Genomic DNA, 18,832 nt, shown 5'->3' with positions numbered 1-18,832 from the left:
TTATGTAAATCTCTGAATCAAAAAGATGAATGAAGTAGGATTACCCCTCAAACCCCCAACTACCATACTGTATCTCTTCTTTTTTAAATGGGTAGTTAGTATCAGCTAAAGGAAGACAATTTTCATAAGGTAGAATAACGGAGCTATCACTTGTGAAAGGTAATTGTACTTTTCCTGGAAGTTGTTTGTGATCATGAGATTTAAAGTTTGAATTAGACTTAAAGTATTTCACTTTTTATGATTTTGTTATAAATGACTGTTGGATATTTGAAAAGTAAACATGTGATGGTTTTAGATAGACTAAATGTGTAAAAAGTTGTCTCTTAGCATCCTCTTCTGATAGTAAAGGGAGTCCACGGAGACTATACACATCAGCAATCATCAGACTATGTGTTGTTAAATATACATTAAAAAGCATTTCACACTTTCATTTTTGCTAGTAACTGTGAGATTTGCCTGGAGGTAGGACTTAAAATCCTGCCATGTAATGTCAGACAATCCATTTCAGCATGGATTAAAAGAAATATATTTAAACACGTAAATTATGGCTTCATTATTTTCTGGGGCATCATTTCTTATATCCATAAGACAGGGCTCTTTTCAACACTCTGAGATTGACGTTTGATTTAACCCTGACCATCAATTTAAAGAAGCACAAAACCTTCTTGAAAAACAGAATAAAGCTTCAAGTGTAGATACAGTTAGCATGCATAAAGCCATGGGTTCAATCCCCAACACCAAAGTAAACAAAAATGACATGATATTTACTTATTAAAAAGTGAAAAATAATAATCTTGCACTGAAGAAATCTAACATACCACCTTAAAAGAATAATCAAAGTTAACACCACTAGTTGAAGTCACACTGGTACCATGTTGAGAAAAACATACTATGATTTCTGTGGCATTGTCTTACCTTAAGCCAAGTGTAAGAAAACATCAGACAAACCAAAATTGAGGCCAACTCTAAAAAACAGAAGAGAATACTTTCCAGATGTGAAAGTCAGGAAATTATGTTTTAATCAATCAGGCTGGAGGTATGGCTCAGTGCTTGCCTAGAAGTACAAGGCCCTAAGTTCAAACACTAGTAGCACTAAAAATAAATAAATATAAATAAATAAATAATATAAAAAAAGATAAAGAAGGGTTATAAGATATGGTACTAAGAAGGCATAATTGTGTGACCCTAAGCTGGACGCCAATGATGGCTCATGACTGTAATCCTACCTACTAAGGAGGCTAAGATCTGAGGATCACGGTTCAAAGTCAGCCCAGGCAGGAAAGTTAGTGAGACTCTTATCTCCAATAAACCACCAGAAAACCAGAAGTGGTGCTGTGGCTGAAGTGGCAGAGCACTGGCCTTTAGCTGAAGAGCTGAAGAACTGAAGAACTGAGGGACAGCTCCCAGGCCTAGAATTCAAGCTCCATGACTAACTGATATAAATAAATACATAAATACATAAATAAATTGTGTAGACCCTAGGTAGCCTAGACCAGTGAAAGGACATTAGTGGGAACACTAGCAAGATGTGAAGGTTAATTAACAGTATTTTTTTTTTATCAATATGCTCATTTCAACAACTCCATTGTAAGATATTAAATTGAAAAAGATAAAAGATATAAACAACATGTACTATTTTTTCAACTGTACAGTATGTGTTCAACTTTTGAATATAAAATTCCCCTTGAATCATCAGAGCTAATATGAGTACATATATTTGTCATTTGTCTGCATTGCTTCTCAACAACCTTTATAAGGTTCCTTCCTAGCATTCTATTACTTTATATAAATGTGAAGGTGCATGCATATGGATATCCATTCCTGTGAAGATTGGCAGATACCCTGGCCCCTCCCTTATCAAATAGGTAAAATTGGCTTTCAAGTGAAATATTCTCACACAAATCTTTGCTCCAAATAATCATATAATGTTATGGTTGTGACTCCAGATAATCTTGTGGATCTGAAATGGCCATTTAAAAATTACAGCCAGTAATACATTACACTAACATTCTTGTTTTGGAATGTAGGAACGATGGGGAATGCAGTTATTGCTGGTACACAGAAAAATAAATTGTGATTCTATATAGATTATCTCATTTGAACTGCTTATTATTTCCAGAGTTCAGCAAATGTGTAACAAATAATAAATCAGAGGTGAAGAAATGTAAGATGGCTTTTGAATGTTACCAAGATGCAGCTCAGGTGTCCAGGACTTGAACATAGATATGCTAACTTCACAGAGTGTCTACTATGTTTAGTGAATGTTGTTTTGTGATACCATTTCCCAGGTGAGCACACTGGATTTATGGAAGCCAGGAATAACTGCAACTGTTCCTCAACAAGGCTTTTGATAGAACACTGGAGTTTTCTCTTCCAGAAATTTCTCTCTTACTTCCAAACCTACTCTCTCAATCATTCTTTTCTGGAGCCTTTTACTATGATTGCTTCTGAGACTGACACCCAGTCTGAGCAGCATCTCCCCCAAGTTCTTCCTAGGTAACCTGTAAGCCTGAAGATCAGTATGTACAGCTGGCAACCTCTTCTCCGGTATTAAAATGTACCTTAGAAACAACATGAACTAATCAGATGCATTGTAGGTAATCTCATTTCCCTCATCTTCTTATCTCCTCCCTCCCTATAGTACACAGCAGTTCCATCTGATTTCTTTTTTCTCCTGGCATCACAAAACATTATGGGGCTGACTCCAAAAGACTAGATAGCCTCCATTCCAATCATATGAAAATCTGGGTTAAAGTAGGGTTGTAAGGCCAGAAAGCCTATCAGTGTTTGCTAGGGTAGCGTGTGGGAGAATTAGGGAACTTCTTGGAATGATGGTAATGTTTTGGTTTCATGACTTTGTTGATGTTTATGTGACTATGTAGACTTTATGCTTAAAACTAGTGGATTTTATTGTATGTGAAGTATACTTTAGAGATCAGGATGTAGCTCAGTGTTAGGGTGCTTGTCTAACATGGGCAAGGCCCTGGGTTCAAACATACAAACACAAAAGATGAATGAGTTTTGCTCATTAGACATGGTGAATGAGTTTTGCTAGGCCTATAATCCTAGTACCTGGAGGGTGAGGTAGAATAATTGAGAGTCTGAGACTTGCCTGAGGTAAAGAGTAAGTTCTAGGCTAGCCTGGTCCAAATAGTGAGCCTTTATCTAAAAATAAATAAACATGTGGCGGTGGGTGGGAAGGGATGGTAGGGGAAAAAGGAGGAGGCAACAATGCTTGATAGGAAATGTACTCATTACCTTGCTCAAGTAACTGTAACCCCTCTATACAGTATTTTTACAATAAAAAGGCTGCATTAAAAATAAAATAAATATACAAAGAAACAGCTGGTCATTGGTGGTGACTTAGGAGGTAGGGATTAGAAGGATCAAGGTTGAGGCTAGCCTGAACAAGTTTCAGAGAACCGTATCTCAACCAATTGCTGAGCATGTTGGTTTATGCCTGTCTTCCCAGCATTCTGTGAGGCTGAGTTAAGAAAGATTGCAAACCAAGCTTATTTCAGCAAAAACAGAGACCTTATCTGAAAAACTATCAGAGCAAAGGATGTGGAGGCCGGGCTCAAGTGGTAGAGTACCTGCCTAGCAAGTGCAAAGCCCTGAATTCAAATCCTAGGAAGGCCCTTCCCCAAGTATAAACTGAAGTTGAATTGTGTAATTTGCATGTGATACCCATTATGACATGAAAAATAAACACAAAAGATTCAATTTAGTTTTTACTCAGAAAGATTTTTTTACTAATATTTTATATGTGGGCTTATGGTAGTGTATTACAAATTTAGAAAGTTTTACATATGTCAGGATACTTCTACTCATCCATTATTTTTACTAGTGGGATATAAAATACTTTGTGGAGACTTATTCTCAGAGAGCTAATACTAGTATGTGGTAGGCATGTACCATATGCACAATCTTCACAAACACCTATCTTCTTTGGCTTTTGTGTTAGCCTCTTCTTTTTTTTTTTCTTTTTTAAGGATGCTTAAGAAGTATTATTTAAATTTTTAAAAAATTATGTTAAAGCCCAAAGAAACATAGGTCCCATGGTTTCCCTTATTTGCAATATCTAGTATATATATGAGTCAAGCAGAAAAGGTCAGATAAGGTGATGTTAGGAAAATGAACCCTAAGATATGTATTTAAGTGTTTTTTTTTCTTTCATGCATTTGTTTCTAAAGCATTTATAAGATTATTTCTTTGTTGCTTTGTATGTCCTTCCCCCACACTATAACCCTTGCTTTCACTGTATTTGATGTTGGAATAATTTGTGGAGGGGAAGGGGAAAAACAAGTTGTTTAAATAAGGATACAGGTGGACCTGTTGCAACAATGAGAAGTACAAGTTGTCATGTTGAAAATGGACTTTACAACTTTGGTGGGGGATGGGGAGGATTGTGGGGGGGGGGGGGGAGGCTGGGAAGTGATGGGAAGGGGAAACAAAGGAGAAGGCTACAATGCTTGATAAGAAATGTACTCACTTTCTTGCCCATGTAATTGTAACCCCTCTGAACAATGTTTTCACAATAAAAAAATTATGTTAAAGTAGTTATACAAAGGAGATGCCATGTAACAAAGCCGTTTATGAATACAATGATGGTTGCATACAACAAATACAATGTATCGTGATCAATGCCACCCCTTTAACATACTCACCCCTCTTTGACCCACCTCTCTACTTTTTCTTAATGAATTTTTGACAGCATTCTTTCCTCCTTTTCCCTCATAATTCTTTTACCCCTTGGCCCCACTCATCCTCTTGCATATACCCCTTTTCTGGTACTCCTTTTGTTGGACTTTGACCAAGTCTTTCTCTAAACAATTATACTACTTGAGCTTTCAACAGTCTCTTATATGTCAGTTAATTCATTTATATCCACCTGCATACCAATCAATGTGTTTATTTATAGATTTATATGTACATTCTATCTGCTACAAATGATGTAAACCATGCAGCCTTTGTTTCTCTAGGACTGACTAACTGAAATACTTAACATCTCTGGCCATAAAGGAAATGCAAATCAAAACAACACTGAGATTCTACCTCACTCCAATTAGAATGGTCATTATCAAGAACACATTAATAATAACAGATGCTGGTGGGGATGTGGCCAAAAGGAAACTCTAATACACCATTGGTGGGAATGTAAGCTTGTTCAACCACTCTGGAAAGCAGTATGGAGGTTCCTTATAAAACTAAACATAGATTTACTCTATGGTTCAGCAATTCCACTCCTGGGCATTTATCCAATAGAACACAAACAAGATTGCAGTAAAGCCAGCAGTACAACCATGCTCACTGATTGCAGCACTATTCACCATAGCCAAGATATAGAATTATCCCAGGTGCCCATCATTGGATGACACGATCAAGAAAATGGAAGCATAATATTGTACCAATCATAAGGAAATGGCCTCTTCTTCAGATGGACATGTACCAGGATGTGACCCAGAAATTAGGAAATATATTATTCTGGGTTACTGAAGGAGCATGAGATGGGCTCTGATCACTATCTCAAATGATGTAAACATGAATACTCCATCAAAGTAACAGATGAAGCTTAGCAAGTAGACCGTTCGTACCGCGTGTGGGCTGTATAGAGCTAGCTTTAGTTACTAGACGTAGTACCTCTTCAGTGAAAGAGATGTCTTTGAGTACTACAGTAGCTTTGAAGAAAAAACAAATCTATTAAACTTTTACTATTCTTCTTTTCCATTCTCCTTCCAATTACCTCTTTTAAAACTAAAATGAGTTCATATATAACAACCAAATAGTTCAATTTCAAACTGTCCTTCTAAGATCAAGCCAGCTTTTCAAACTTTCCTTTTAACCAAAAAAGTTTAACTGTTCTAGGTACTTCAGAGCCACCCTGCTACATTTTTTGTTAGATTATGTTTATCTCTATTTGTTTGATTTGGTATTACTAAGTGTTGATGGGTTAGTGTTTGTGTCTACCTGTTTTTGCATGTATGTGTGTATAGTCATGCAAAAAAAGGAGTTAAATGTAAAAAATGGTGACAAAATACTTTGTTGAAAATAAGATTCTGGGAAGTACTTAGGGAAATTTTTCAAGCAATGTTGTGATAATTTCTGAGAAACACTTGAAATTATATGGGAAAATATCTTGGCATGCTTATTTGTTTTAGTCAATTTACATTGAAACATATTTCTTTCTGGGTACTGCCTAAGAAAGATATACCACTAGTATATACAATGTGTGTGTGTGTGTGTGTGTGTGTGTGTGTGTGTGTGTGTGTGTGTGTGTATCAGAGCAGTTTCTGTGTGTAACTAAACCAAATTATACTATTATGTAGACACACAAAGCACTTTTATGCTACTTTGCCTTTCCAAGATTTGAGGGTAATGTTTCTAGAAGGCCAGCTGAAACAACTATAGTATCTGTAGGTAGAATGAAACACTCTCATTCATATCATGATTTCACCAAATGTTTTAAATAATTTTTTAAGAAAATTGACATTTGTTTTGGGTAATGAAAGCTACTCAGTTTTCATGATTTGGAAATTGGTGTTTTGAAGAATTTCTTAGCAGCATATTTTACCTTCAAAATACAGTGTTGACCAATCATATCCCTGTTCCTTCCTCTCTTGGCTAGAACAAATGACCCCTGAGGAAGCAGATAAGGGTGTAGCACACAGAAAAGAAAGACTTCCAAATAAAAATCAAGACTAGACTTTACTTGTCAACGTTTATCTATGTGACTCTTTTGGAAAATAATAACCCTTTCTCCATTAACTCAAGACAGTTTGCTATGATGTGATTATGTCAACATCGGGGTTAGGTAGGTCAGTATGCAGTGATTACCAACGCTGGTGCTAATTAAAGTCAGTATGTCTAGATTATAAAAGAGTTAAATTTGAAGCATCTTTACTATTCCTTTTTTTTAAACCAATATCCTCCATGGAGAATAGAGGGAAATTGTGTTCACCATTGGTTAGAATGATGGAGTTCTAGAAACCTTTTCTGTCTTATAGTCCTTGCTAGCTGACATGCTAATGCCTCAGTCTTCTCTTTATAAATACTGTTTGTAAATAAGGACTGAAATTTTCAAAGAGATGATTGTCATATACATGTTCATGTACACAAATGTGTACATGAACACAGAATGTGATTATTCTTGGCTCACTTTAGACATCAACCTCATTACAAATAAGCTTAACAAAGCATTCAAAATGCTTGACTTTATAAAGAATTTTTTAAATAAGATGAGGTAAGGCACACTAATTACTTGATAAAGTACAAACTCTAAGAAGGTCTCTCTTTGGGTAAAACTGGAAGTATTAGGGAAGAAGCCCTTGAATATAGTTAATAGTACGTGGAAGAAGCAACATGCTAATTTTTACAGCTCTAAGGAACTGGTTATATATTTTCCAACATACGCTATCAATAACTTCTTTTGTGACTCATACAGAAAAGAATTTTCACAGTGAAAAGATTTCTTAAGAAAAAATAATTAATTTAACAATATAAGTTCCCCCAAGTAAGTAGCCTTCTACCCCAAGTAACATTATTATGACAGAGAAATTAGTTTTAAATGGTTCTGGTGATTTTTAAGACATATTATTTGATTTTGGATTTTAAAACATCAGTTTAAGCTGAGGGTATAACTAAGTGATCAAATACTTGCATATACTGTTGGAGGCCTTAGATTTTTTTGTTGTTGTTGATCATGTGACTTGAACTTTGGGCCTAGGGGTTGACCCTCAGCTCTTCAGCTCAAGGCTAGCTCTGTACCAGTTGAGCCACAGCGCCACTTCCAGTTTTCTGGTGGCTTATTGGAGATGGGAGTCTCATAGACTTTTGTGCCTGGTCTGGCTTTGAACTGTGATCCTCAGAACCTAACCTCCTGAGTAGCTAGGATTACAGGCGTGAGCCACCAATGGCCTGCTGGAAGCCTTAGATTTGATCCTTAGCATAAACAAAAAAGCAAGCAAATCACTTATTTCAGAATATCTTTGATTACAGACCCAATAAGAATGTAGTTTGCAGAGCACTATCTCTCTTTTTTCCCTTGGCAATAGTCTATGTAGTTTTTGTTTTAAAAACTATGATTATGATAGATCCTCTAGTACTATAATACATTTGATCACAGAAGTTCTGAGCTTGCTAGGATTCCTTTTGTATCATGTCATTTAGCCTGTCTAGATTAAAACCAGCCTGATGCACTTTCTTCATGGGCTTTTGATTAAATACAAATAAAGCAAGTACCTCACTTTGTCATATAAAAAAATTCAGAGGAGTAAATTATTTTCTATAATGTCTAGAATTGCACTCCAAAGATTCAAGTGTACTTTTCAAATTACTGTCTACAGGAAATACATTTTACCATTTAATGTAAGTATTGTAGGAGTCATTTAAAATTGAAAATCCTAAATCTTAAGTTGATACTCTTAGCATACAAACTTTTACTATAAAATTATTCCTGAGTCTTTAACTTTAATGACAGACTAGCTCTAATACCTCTAGGCTAAAACACACTTTATATTTTACAGCTGCAAATTTGATTCTGTTTAATATAACTTACATATACTCAATCTTAAAAATAAATAAAATGAAGAATATAAATGAAGGGAACCTAAAAATTCTTGTTTTGATTCTGCCCAAGTCCAGCTATGTGACTGCTAAATCACCAACATGTATCTTTTTTTTTTTTTGGTCGGTCATGCGGCCCAAACTCTGGGCCTGGGCACTATCCCTCTGCTCTTCAGCTCAAGGCTAGTGCTCTACCACTTGAGCCATAGTGCCACTTTCAGCTTTTTCTGCTTATGTAGTGCTGAGGAATTGAACCAAGGGCCTCATACATGCAAGGCAAGTGCTCTTCCACTGAGCTATGTTCCCAGCCCATAAACATGCATCTTTAATTTCCTCAATTCTAAGTATTACTAAAATATCTTTAAAAGTTCACTATTCTATTTTCTATGACTAGACTCTAAACACAACAATCACTTAAATTAAAATGTTTACACACTGGCATTTTTGCATTTAACCAACTTGTATGAATACAAGTATTCATGAGTGAAAGCAAGCCTTTTTCTGCGAGTACCTGTAGTATACTATATTCTGGATGTACGTTGAAGCTTCTTTCTCGGCTGTTTACTCATGATATGGTTAGAGATACTGAGTGTTCTGGATTAATTTTGATTTCTGGTCAACCCAATGAAATTGGGGAAACTGTCCAAGAAGTTCCTATGAGGTGCTGGTAACCGCTCAAATCAAACTTAGCAGAGTTTGGGAAATTCTAAAACTTGGAGATTCAACTGTTCATAGAAGTTTTGAACATGTATCATTAATGTTATGTTAGCAAGTATCTGTAATATTCAAGAGACCTTTCCTTCACTTAAACTCTTTAAATAGATATGGGTTATTTACTTGGAGATCACTAGTAGATTTGTAGAAATGATATGATTTTATAGTTTAGGACAGCAAAGGGACACTTTGAAATTGTCAGAGAAACATTGGCAACAGGAGGAAAGAGAGAAATGGCTCATGCAAATGGTCTCATTTTCTTCTCCCTTAAGACAAAATGAAAAGGCCTGAGTCCTAAAACTGCAATTAGTCTGCTTTCTTTGCAATAAACAAAACTCACCAGAACTCCTAACACTTTTACTTTGGGTTCTACAGTTTCTAGCTTAGCTCCCCTTCTATACCCAAAGTCTTTCCTCTGTGCTTACAGAAAGTCTTTAAGTATCCATGGGGTCCTGTGTTTCCTAATACATATTTCTATGTCTGATGAACAGCAGGAAGTGGGTGTCAAAAGATGTTTTTCATAATATGGTGATTTTTATATATCAGACAAGGGTCAAACCCTTGGAACAATTCAACAGTTCTTTCAGGTTTTATCAGTTCTACTACAATTCTTAATACTGTTATAGAGCTTCTGAAGCATGAATGGATGATTCTAATTCATGTATTGTATTTGGAATTACTTTGCAAGTGATACTGACTGAATAGCCCAAAGGAACTTTAACGTATTCATTGGGATATAAGAGAGCAGGGAAAAGAAGGGATGAAGTACTCACTAAGCAGCATTCCATAAAACAGTGAGGATTGAGTATTCCATAAAACACACTGAGGACTATGGGTGTGATTGAACAGAAAGATGAATTGGGAGATTTAACTTTGCTCTTCTCTGGGTATAAGAATAGCAGTAGAACACAAAGATTAATTTCCTGCTTTAGCATTCACCGGGGAACAACACATTATTACTTGTAACACATACACAAGGCTGTTGATGGATATACTTTCCTTTGATTGTTCAGATTAGATGTGTTCCTATAAAAGGCACCCACACATACATATGTGTGTATAATTATAAATCTACATATGCATTACTAGTTTGTATATTTATAAGCAAGCTATCAGTACAGACAGTATGTAATTTATTTGGCTACAAAAGAGAAGTGATTTGGGATTGGTAGCTGACTAAACAAATATAGATAAAAATGGAACAATCAGAGTAAATAATCAATATATGTTACTACAACAAAAACTCAGAAATTCAAAATAAAAGATAAGAGGAGGAAGCGTGCATTATAGAGCACAAGGCAATAACCATGTCTGCAGCCTTAATACCCTCTTGTCCCAGCAGTCCTGACTTTCTAAGCAGCCCACTTCTCCACATTAACGGCAGTCATTTGGAGAGCAGCAAACGTGCCATTAGAAGCACTTTTACAAGTGTATATTCATCCACCAATTAGCTTAATGTGGCCGCTTTCTGCATATTTTCTATCCAGGCTTGCACAAATCTTATTAATATTTCCCCCTAGCGCTTTGACAGATTACCTTGTCATTATGCATCCTGGAGCCTTTTAAACAATATGGGTAAACTACTGTTTGTGAGGTTAATGACAATTATCCCCTAATTACTGCATAAGTCACTCAGTCCACTTTATCTCATAGACAGGGTTCTGCTCTGTGTATCTGCCATTGTGTCACTGTAAATGAATCTTGTATTGCTATGTTTATCTGCCACTGCCTTGTAAATTATACTGACAGAAGAATGAACAAATTACTGCATATCATCACTTAAATACCACTTCAGAAATTAAAATTTAAAAAAAGCTTCAGCCCAGAGCTTACATTTTAGGAGATCACAATTAGGAAAACATACAAACATATTTAATGTTTTATGTTATGTTTCAAGGTTAGTAACGTGGATTTCAGTAGTGGAGTCACAACAATGGAACTAGGGTGAGAGAAAAGTAAAAGGCTACAGAGGGGATAATAACAGAAAAAAAATAAAGGTAGGGGGCAAGGGAAAATAAAATTGTAATGTCAGCCTGAACTCTTGAATGTATTTCCTAATACCTTAGTAGTTGATAGGGCACTGTGGAAGTATTTTCTAAGGGTTATCAATTTTAAATCTAATTAAATGGTTTGAGATAAGGCCACTCTTCAGTTGGGATCATTTTTTTCAGTTACTTATAACTAGGCCAGACACAAAACACAGAATCTATGTAATTGAGAATAGATAATGTAATAAAGGCTACAGGCTAAGCCAATTTCATTGATGCATTTTTGAACATTATTAAACAGGTTCAGGAGCACAGTTTCCAAAGTTGCATTTGAGATTGTTTAACATTGTTTACACCAATGAAATCAGTTGAGTCCATTGGTGCATCATAGTGACTGTACTTTCTCTGATAAAATTTATAGGACAGTATGATATTCTATAAAAGAGAAAGAGAGAGAGAGAGAGAGAGAGAGAGAGAGAGAGAGAGAGAGAGAGAGAGAAAGAGAGAGAGAGAGAGAGATTGAACAACAAATAATGTAGAAGGATTTGTTTTGTCTGAAATCCATCTGCAGATTATTGGATAAGTAAATGTATAAGACTTGGAAAAGTCATCTGGTTTCCTGACACAACTGCACTTAATAAACATTTTAAACCTTCAAAACATTTTGAAATGTGAAGTATTCGAAATGTCTCCATTTAGTGCCACCAACATGGTTGATAACTGGCAAGCATGAGAAACAGGACCAACCCAATTTGAAGGATGGCTCTCAACTCTCAATTAGTTAGGCATATAGAAGACTTGCATGAAATCACTTCATGACAGCTCTGGGTAAGTAAGGACAGGACAGGCTCCCAGCATGGATGATAAAGCTGTCTGTTGGAAGCATGCATACACATACATTTAATATCTCTTGGTATTGAACAGACTGGAAGAAAAAGCTGTAGCAAAAGGAAAGGAAAACATGAAAGGCAGAGTTGACAGGACTAGCTCAGGGGCCTGGCAGATTCTAAGCACAACTCCTAGGGTATCTGATCTCCAAAGACTAATCTTATTATCTGTCCTGTGTTCCGGCAACACAGCTTTCGCCAAGTACGCGCTGCAGGCTGAAATGGAAGCACCATTCTTTACACCTACCTTTTCAAGGTCTCTAAAAGGCAATGAGATTCCAGTTAAGACAACCACCATAGGAATGTCTTTCCTGATTTTCAAAAACTATTTAGTAGTTTATTTGGAGATAAGACTTTGGAAAATACATTTCTAAAATCATTAATATTCTTTTTCTTTGAAGCTGGATTTGTGGTCTTTTTTTTCTACTTTCCTCTATGTTTAAGGAACATAAAAAAAGGTAAATTATTGGGTCACTTCAAAGGTGAGTACTGAGTATTTAATTGCCTTTGTAAAAATCAGTACCAATCACAGAAAGGGAGAGACTCCTAGAAGGATCAGTGGGAATGTCAAAAGGTACCTAGGTATAAGATAACAGATGAAGATGGTCATTGAGAGAACAGCTTAATCCATTCCATACATATTTCCTCATGTTTCCATAAATGAAGGTTAGAAATAGTTCATTTTTCCAAGCAGAACTTTAGCGGCACCCTATTGTAGATAGAATAAATAATCAATTTCCTTATTTAGAATCCTTTTAATATAGTCCTGAGCTACCCTTTCAATATCATTGCTTGGTAAAGCTTCTGTAACTCTATAGATGAATATGAAAATTACAAAATTTTATCTGCTTCTGAATCCCTTTCCACCAACATTTTCAAGGCCCAACAGAAATAACTTATAAAATGTTTCTAATGCTCCCTTCTTTTATCCTCCTTCCAACTTCCAGAAAGAATTATTCGTCCATCAGTGACATACTTTTCATGTTATGAAAGTCTGTTTGTAACAGATTTACTATCCTTTATATTCTATTGCCAATGTGAATCATGGCTGGCTGACTGAATTAATTTTTTGGTGGTACTGGGGCTTGAACTAAGGCCTTGTACTTATTAAGCAGTTACTCTACCATTTAATCCATGTCTTCAGCCCCTTATTGTATTCCTTATTTTTGAGGTAGAGTCTTGCTTTATACTTGGGTCTGGCTGTGATTCTCCTGTTTGTGCTTCCTCATGTGCCTGCCGAAGCTAGGGATGATAGGAATACATCACCATGTCCACACATTCTGCTTCCTCCATTGCTGCCATGATAGATGTGTGCCACTTGGAACAGCCACTGGTTGAGATCGGGGAGGGGGTTAGGGCTTCCTGAACTTTTATATCTAGGCTGGCCTTGAACTATGATCTTCAGATTTCAGGCTTGCACTACCTCACCCAGACTGTTGAATTTATAAACACTGTCAATAGATAGTTGGGAAGCACCTAGAGTGCCATCTGGTGCCATCTTTTTACAGAAGAGGAAGTTTACAAGTACTGTGCCTACTATTACAAGGCTATAGTATAAATAGATGACTTGGGACAACGGTTTAGTTCTTAACTGCTCTTGTGCTGTTCCCATAATACTATGGTTTTCTCCTAGCACAGTGGATCTTGACTCAAAAAAGACAGTATTCATTCGATCCCACTGCCGCAATCAGACTATGAATAGAGTCTGGTCAGGTGGGACTCTCTTCAACTTCACACCTGCTCTACCAGGAAAGCATTTCTCCTAAACTAAACTCTCCTCTGGCTGTTCAAAAGGCCTCCAGCAGAATTATAATGTTGCTTCCCGCTGGTATGGAAGCAACCTCATGTGTGCTCATCTGTTTGGCTATGGGTAGTGGAAAGTGAAGAATGACAGTTTGAATAAACTATATATGTATTTAAATTTAATCCCCACTTCTCCCCACCCTGGAAGCAGGTCTGTTCTATGTTCATCTTCTGAGAAGTCAGGTATGAAGGTCATCTTCCAGAACATAAAGGCCAAGTGTATGTGAGGTGAACTCTTGCAGAGATGAGTATTGTTGGGCCAAGAGCAGCAGGCAGTCAATCATGGCCAACAGTGTCTACTACCGAATCCAATTTTTTCTTGCTCTTTCCCTTAAATGTTTTCTTATATGTAATTTCTCATCTGTACTTGTACTTCTCATTCCTTTCCCAATAAGGAGGGAAATAGGATCTTTTGAATGATTATGTTGCTTAAACTTTTAGCAAATTCTGTTCGTAAAGTAAGAAAAAGCATATTCTAGACAAACATTCAAGAAATGTGGCAGGATAAAAAACAAAAATCTTCATGCTAATTTCAGGTCATCTTTAATTGACTAATTCATAATTTCCAAATGAGAGTCAATTGGTATCAACTGTCACAGTACTCCATTGATGGAGAGATTTCTGTTTAGTTCTGATTTCTGATTATTAGAACAGTAGAAAGCAGTGAATGTATATTTATGGCTGTGTGTGGACTGGGGTGGAGGAGATGAGAGTAGCACCAGGGAGACAGACTGCAAAGTCTCCTTAGTTCTGACTGTAGTTACGAACAAGGAGTAGATTCACGTTGGTAACTGGATGTAGAAGAAGTTTCTAGTTAATTTTGTTATGTTTTAAACATTATTTACTAAATTGAATACCTAAAAGTGCTTGGGAAGAAAATAATATAGAATTAGAGTATCCATCAGGAAAATTCTCAGTTATATCTTCCGACTTGTGATTTTTTTTCCCCTTTGTATAGAATCTTACCTAAGTTAGGTTTTTCACTATTGCTGGATAAGAAGGAAAACCAGTCTTAGTATGGGCAAGACTTGCATGAATCAGTATGTAGTCTGATACTCAGTAGTTAAGATTTACTACAGCAGAAAGACACAAAGCAAAAATCTGTAAAACATACATGGGCCAAGTCCAGGAAGAAGCTGGTTGCATATTCCTGAGTCTCCTGTGTAGTCGCACAGGATACACAAATCCCTCTGACCTGTGACTGTGACAACATGCATGAGGCTCTGGCCACACAGGAGGCTCAATAGCAACTCAGTACCTATGTTTCTCATTGGTGCTATCAGATAAAAATTCTAAGTTACCGGAAGGAAAGTGGTGAGATGTTCAACATAAACGGGTTTGCTTGCTTAATCTTTTACTAGGGGAACACTGCCTAAATCCAAGCTATTAGATGTTAGCCAAGGGCCAATCTTGCAAACTAGCCTCTAAAGAAGGTAGTCTCAGGCTATACCTACCCATTATTATTTTATATCCACTGCTGTTTCAGAGCTGCACCCTCAAAGACATACGGCACAAAACTAGGTATTGTAATGATAGTTCTAGAAGGTCCCAAGTTTAGCTTCATTACTGAATCTATGAAGGGATGGATAGATGGTGCGGATCAAAAGGGAATATTTGTGAGCATAGGGAGATGTGATTTACAGTGCCCTCTGCAGTGTCAAGTTAGGTTGAGTGAAAATAAAAATTAAACCTTACTCTGCACCTAAGGGGAAACAAACACTACCACTGTAAACTGCACAATAACAGATAAGTGAGATTAAGAATCTTAGAAGCCCAGGGACCATTGCAGCTTCATTTCCTTTAGAGAACATCCCATCAAATGAGTATTTAATAGATCAAATGTAATTTATTATAAGATGCAACTAATGATTCTCCAAAAGAGGCCTCTGGTCCAGAAGAGGATAGGAAAGCAGCTTTTGTGGTTCCTTCAAATGTTCACTTAATAATAACAAAAACCAATACTGGGATGTTCACGAAACTCTTGCTTTGGTTCTGTAGTTAAATGGAGGGAGAAAAAAAAAAACCTTCCTAGGTGTCTGAAACTGGACTGTTGATTCTTGGGCTACAAATGTGACATTTACACTTATATGTGGCAATCTGCTAGAACCATAAGGTTTTTCAGAAAGAAGAAATCAGCATAGCATTTTGTTTAAAAGTCAATCTAGCAATTACATGTACAAGTATATAAAACAAAATTCTTATTTTAAGTCAACATTTCCAAAAGCCATATGGCATTAGGAGGTAGAAGTCAACTTTCATAGCAAAAAATGGAAGGATTTGGTTTCAGTAAAATGTAATCATTACTGTTTATGTGCCACTCACCAAGGGAAAAGATACTTCTCCTACAGTACTTCATTAAATTAAGCCACCATTTAATTCACACATGATGGCTGGAAACTGCATTTCATCTCCAGTATGGAGCAAGGGAATGGCGCTTAACAAATGTGCACACAATTCTTCGGTTTATTCTTGGCTTCAGAGCAACCCTGTTGAGGAGGAACACAGCAAAGGAAACACATTCCTTTCACTTCAGAAACCCTACATTCTCTTGTGAATAACACCACTAATCAAGACAGAAATCCTTATTTAAGTAGAAAACAAAACAAAACAAAAAACAATTAAGAGAGTTTAGTAGCCTTATATATGCATTTCCTCTCTCTCTTAGGATTCCAGTCAGATCTCAGTGTCATGAATTAGAATGTGTCCTAACATGAGTTTCCTATAACATGACTTTCCTCTTTCTATAAGAGTCTCATATTCTTATGTAGTTAGGAAAGAAACTAGAGACAGAGTAATGCCCATGCATCTCTACTGAGGTGTACTTTATAAACAGCATTCAGGGAGTTTCCAAGCCTTTGAAAGTAAAGCTCTCAGACCACAGGTGTTGCATTTGTTTTCTGTGTCTTTAGGGTAAAGCACTCTGAAATGGATTTTACTGGGGGAGGGAGGGCTAGGTTTGAGGGCTCTGGGCAAAATGAAACATGGTGGTCTTTGATCATTCCAAGCCAAGTAGGAAGAACACACCTATTTGTAAAAGTCCCTGATCCAAGAACATTACAATTCTCCACAGAAACACAAGCAATGCACCGCAGGAGAACAGGGGCCTGGGCCCTGGGCCTGAGGCACCCACACACATAGCAACAAAGACAAACAGCATGCAAACAGCAGCTGTGCTGACACACAGCGAAGACAGGGCTGGTGTTCCCACCTTGCACCAAAGACAACAAAGACATTCTGATTATCAGTCAAGTGGAAAGCTGGGGCTTGTGCACCTTACCAACAAAGATAAAGAAAAAAGAACAAGGCTAGTACATACATTTTGACATATATTTTTCATATATATAAACCGCAGATTGCACAGACTTCCTATGGCCACAACTGCCAGCTTCATTCTCCCTTTCTGAAAGGGCAATGAAGAAGAAAATAGAAGAAAGTGAGGTAAACGTATTTATTTCCATATATTTTACATATGCATAAGCCTTAGACTGTTGTCAGGTAAATGATTGCCTGGAAGAATATTACAATACAGAGTTTTTGGCAAATTTTAAGTCATCCTATAAATATGTTATTGAAGTTGATAACGTATCAAAAAATAAACTCCAAGATGTAACACAGAAAAGTCATTGTTAAAAAAGGCAGTAGTGCAAGAATGACAGCACACAACTGAAGAAAACAAAGAAAAGAGCAGTGTTATCATCAGGCACTGACCGCAGGGAGAAAGGATAAACTGTGCTTCTAACACTTTTGCAAGTCCTTTGTGGGGAAGTTAAGTGGAGGCAGAATGAGGTGGAAAAACATAGCACAATACAATACAGCACAGGGTACGGAATCTCTGGCTTGAACCTCGACATTGCATCTTTTACTATTTGTGTGACCCCTCAGCTTCAGTCTCACAACTGCAAACCAAGGATAGCAATCCTTTATTTTCAGAGTTATTATTAGGATTGGATTAAACGGCACACGTTTACCAAGGATCTTGCAGAAGTCTGGCACATGGCAGTTACACACATGGCAGGCAATCAGTAAATGACTGCTCATATAAATGGTTGTGGCCTCCATATAATAGCCAAGGGTTAACTAAAATCTTACATATGTATCTAGAAACCCAATCATATAATGCAGTTAGCTAAGATAGCACAACATAGCAAGCTGATAAATGGCATAAGAGATTTTAAGGACAAAAGTGAAAAAAGTTGTTGTTTTTTGTTTTAAAGTATATCAATATAGTCTTCTGATAAGCTCCTCTGATCAGCTTAAGATTCTCTTGCTTATATGTCAAACTTGCAGAGAAAGGATTCTTTATCATAAATTATAGGATATGTTTTCTGAATATTTTACATGTAAATGACACTCATCTGAGTCAGTGATAGGCCTTTAAAAAATTATGTTAGCCTTCTGTATGTACATTGGTGTGTGGTGTGTGTGTAAAAAGAATGAGAACATGTGTGTGGAGAAAACAGGCATTTCTGTATTTTCAATATAAGTATGCCAAGAATCTGCTTCTTCTTCTCTAGGAGACAAGAGGGAACTTCCCTCTGAGACTAGGAAAGCCACTTGATTGAGGATTTATGATGCGATTAGAGCCAAACATCTCAAAAGTGAAGACATCATATGGGTTATTTTGTAAATATCTTATTAATCCTCTAAAAGCTTCCTAAATGAGTCCTCACAGATACTTGATTCTGCTACAAATAAATGTTCAACCAGCATCTCTATGCCAATGATTTGAGGCTACCTGGTGTGGGTAAGGAGGTCCCCAGGAATACCACTGCACTTTCTGTCAAGACACAGGGCTAGTCACAATCCCTCACCATGGCTTGCTCCAGTCCTTTGTGTTACAAAAGTGAAAGCAACCTGAAGTCAGTAGAAGGTTTCATA

The 18,832-nt window shown here is 36.7% G+C and overlaps 1 protein-coding gene across 4 annotated transcripts in view; it reads right to left on the bottom strand.

Moving 5' to 3' along the window:
- Bnc2 (basonuclin 2) overlaps positions 1-18,832 on the bottom strand; it is a 427,132-nt gene that overhangs the window by 22,428 nt on the left and 385,872 nt on the right. The window lies entirely within an intron of this gene.

The sequence above is a fragment of the Dipodomys spectabilis genome, unplaced genomic scaffold, assembly GCF_019054845.1.
Source record: "Dipodomys spectabilis isolate Male_0828 unplaced genomic scaffold, ASM1905484v1 ptg000158l, whole genome shotgun sequence".
In the NCBI taxonomy this organism is placed as follows: Eukaryota; Metazoa; Chordata; class Mammalia; order Rodentia; family Heteromyidae; genus Dipodomys; species Dipodomys spectabilis.
Note: the sequence above shows the minus strand (reverse complement) of the source record. Positions and strands in the feature narration are given on the sequence as shown.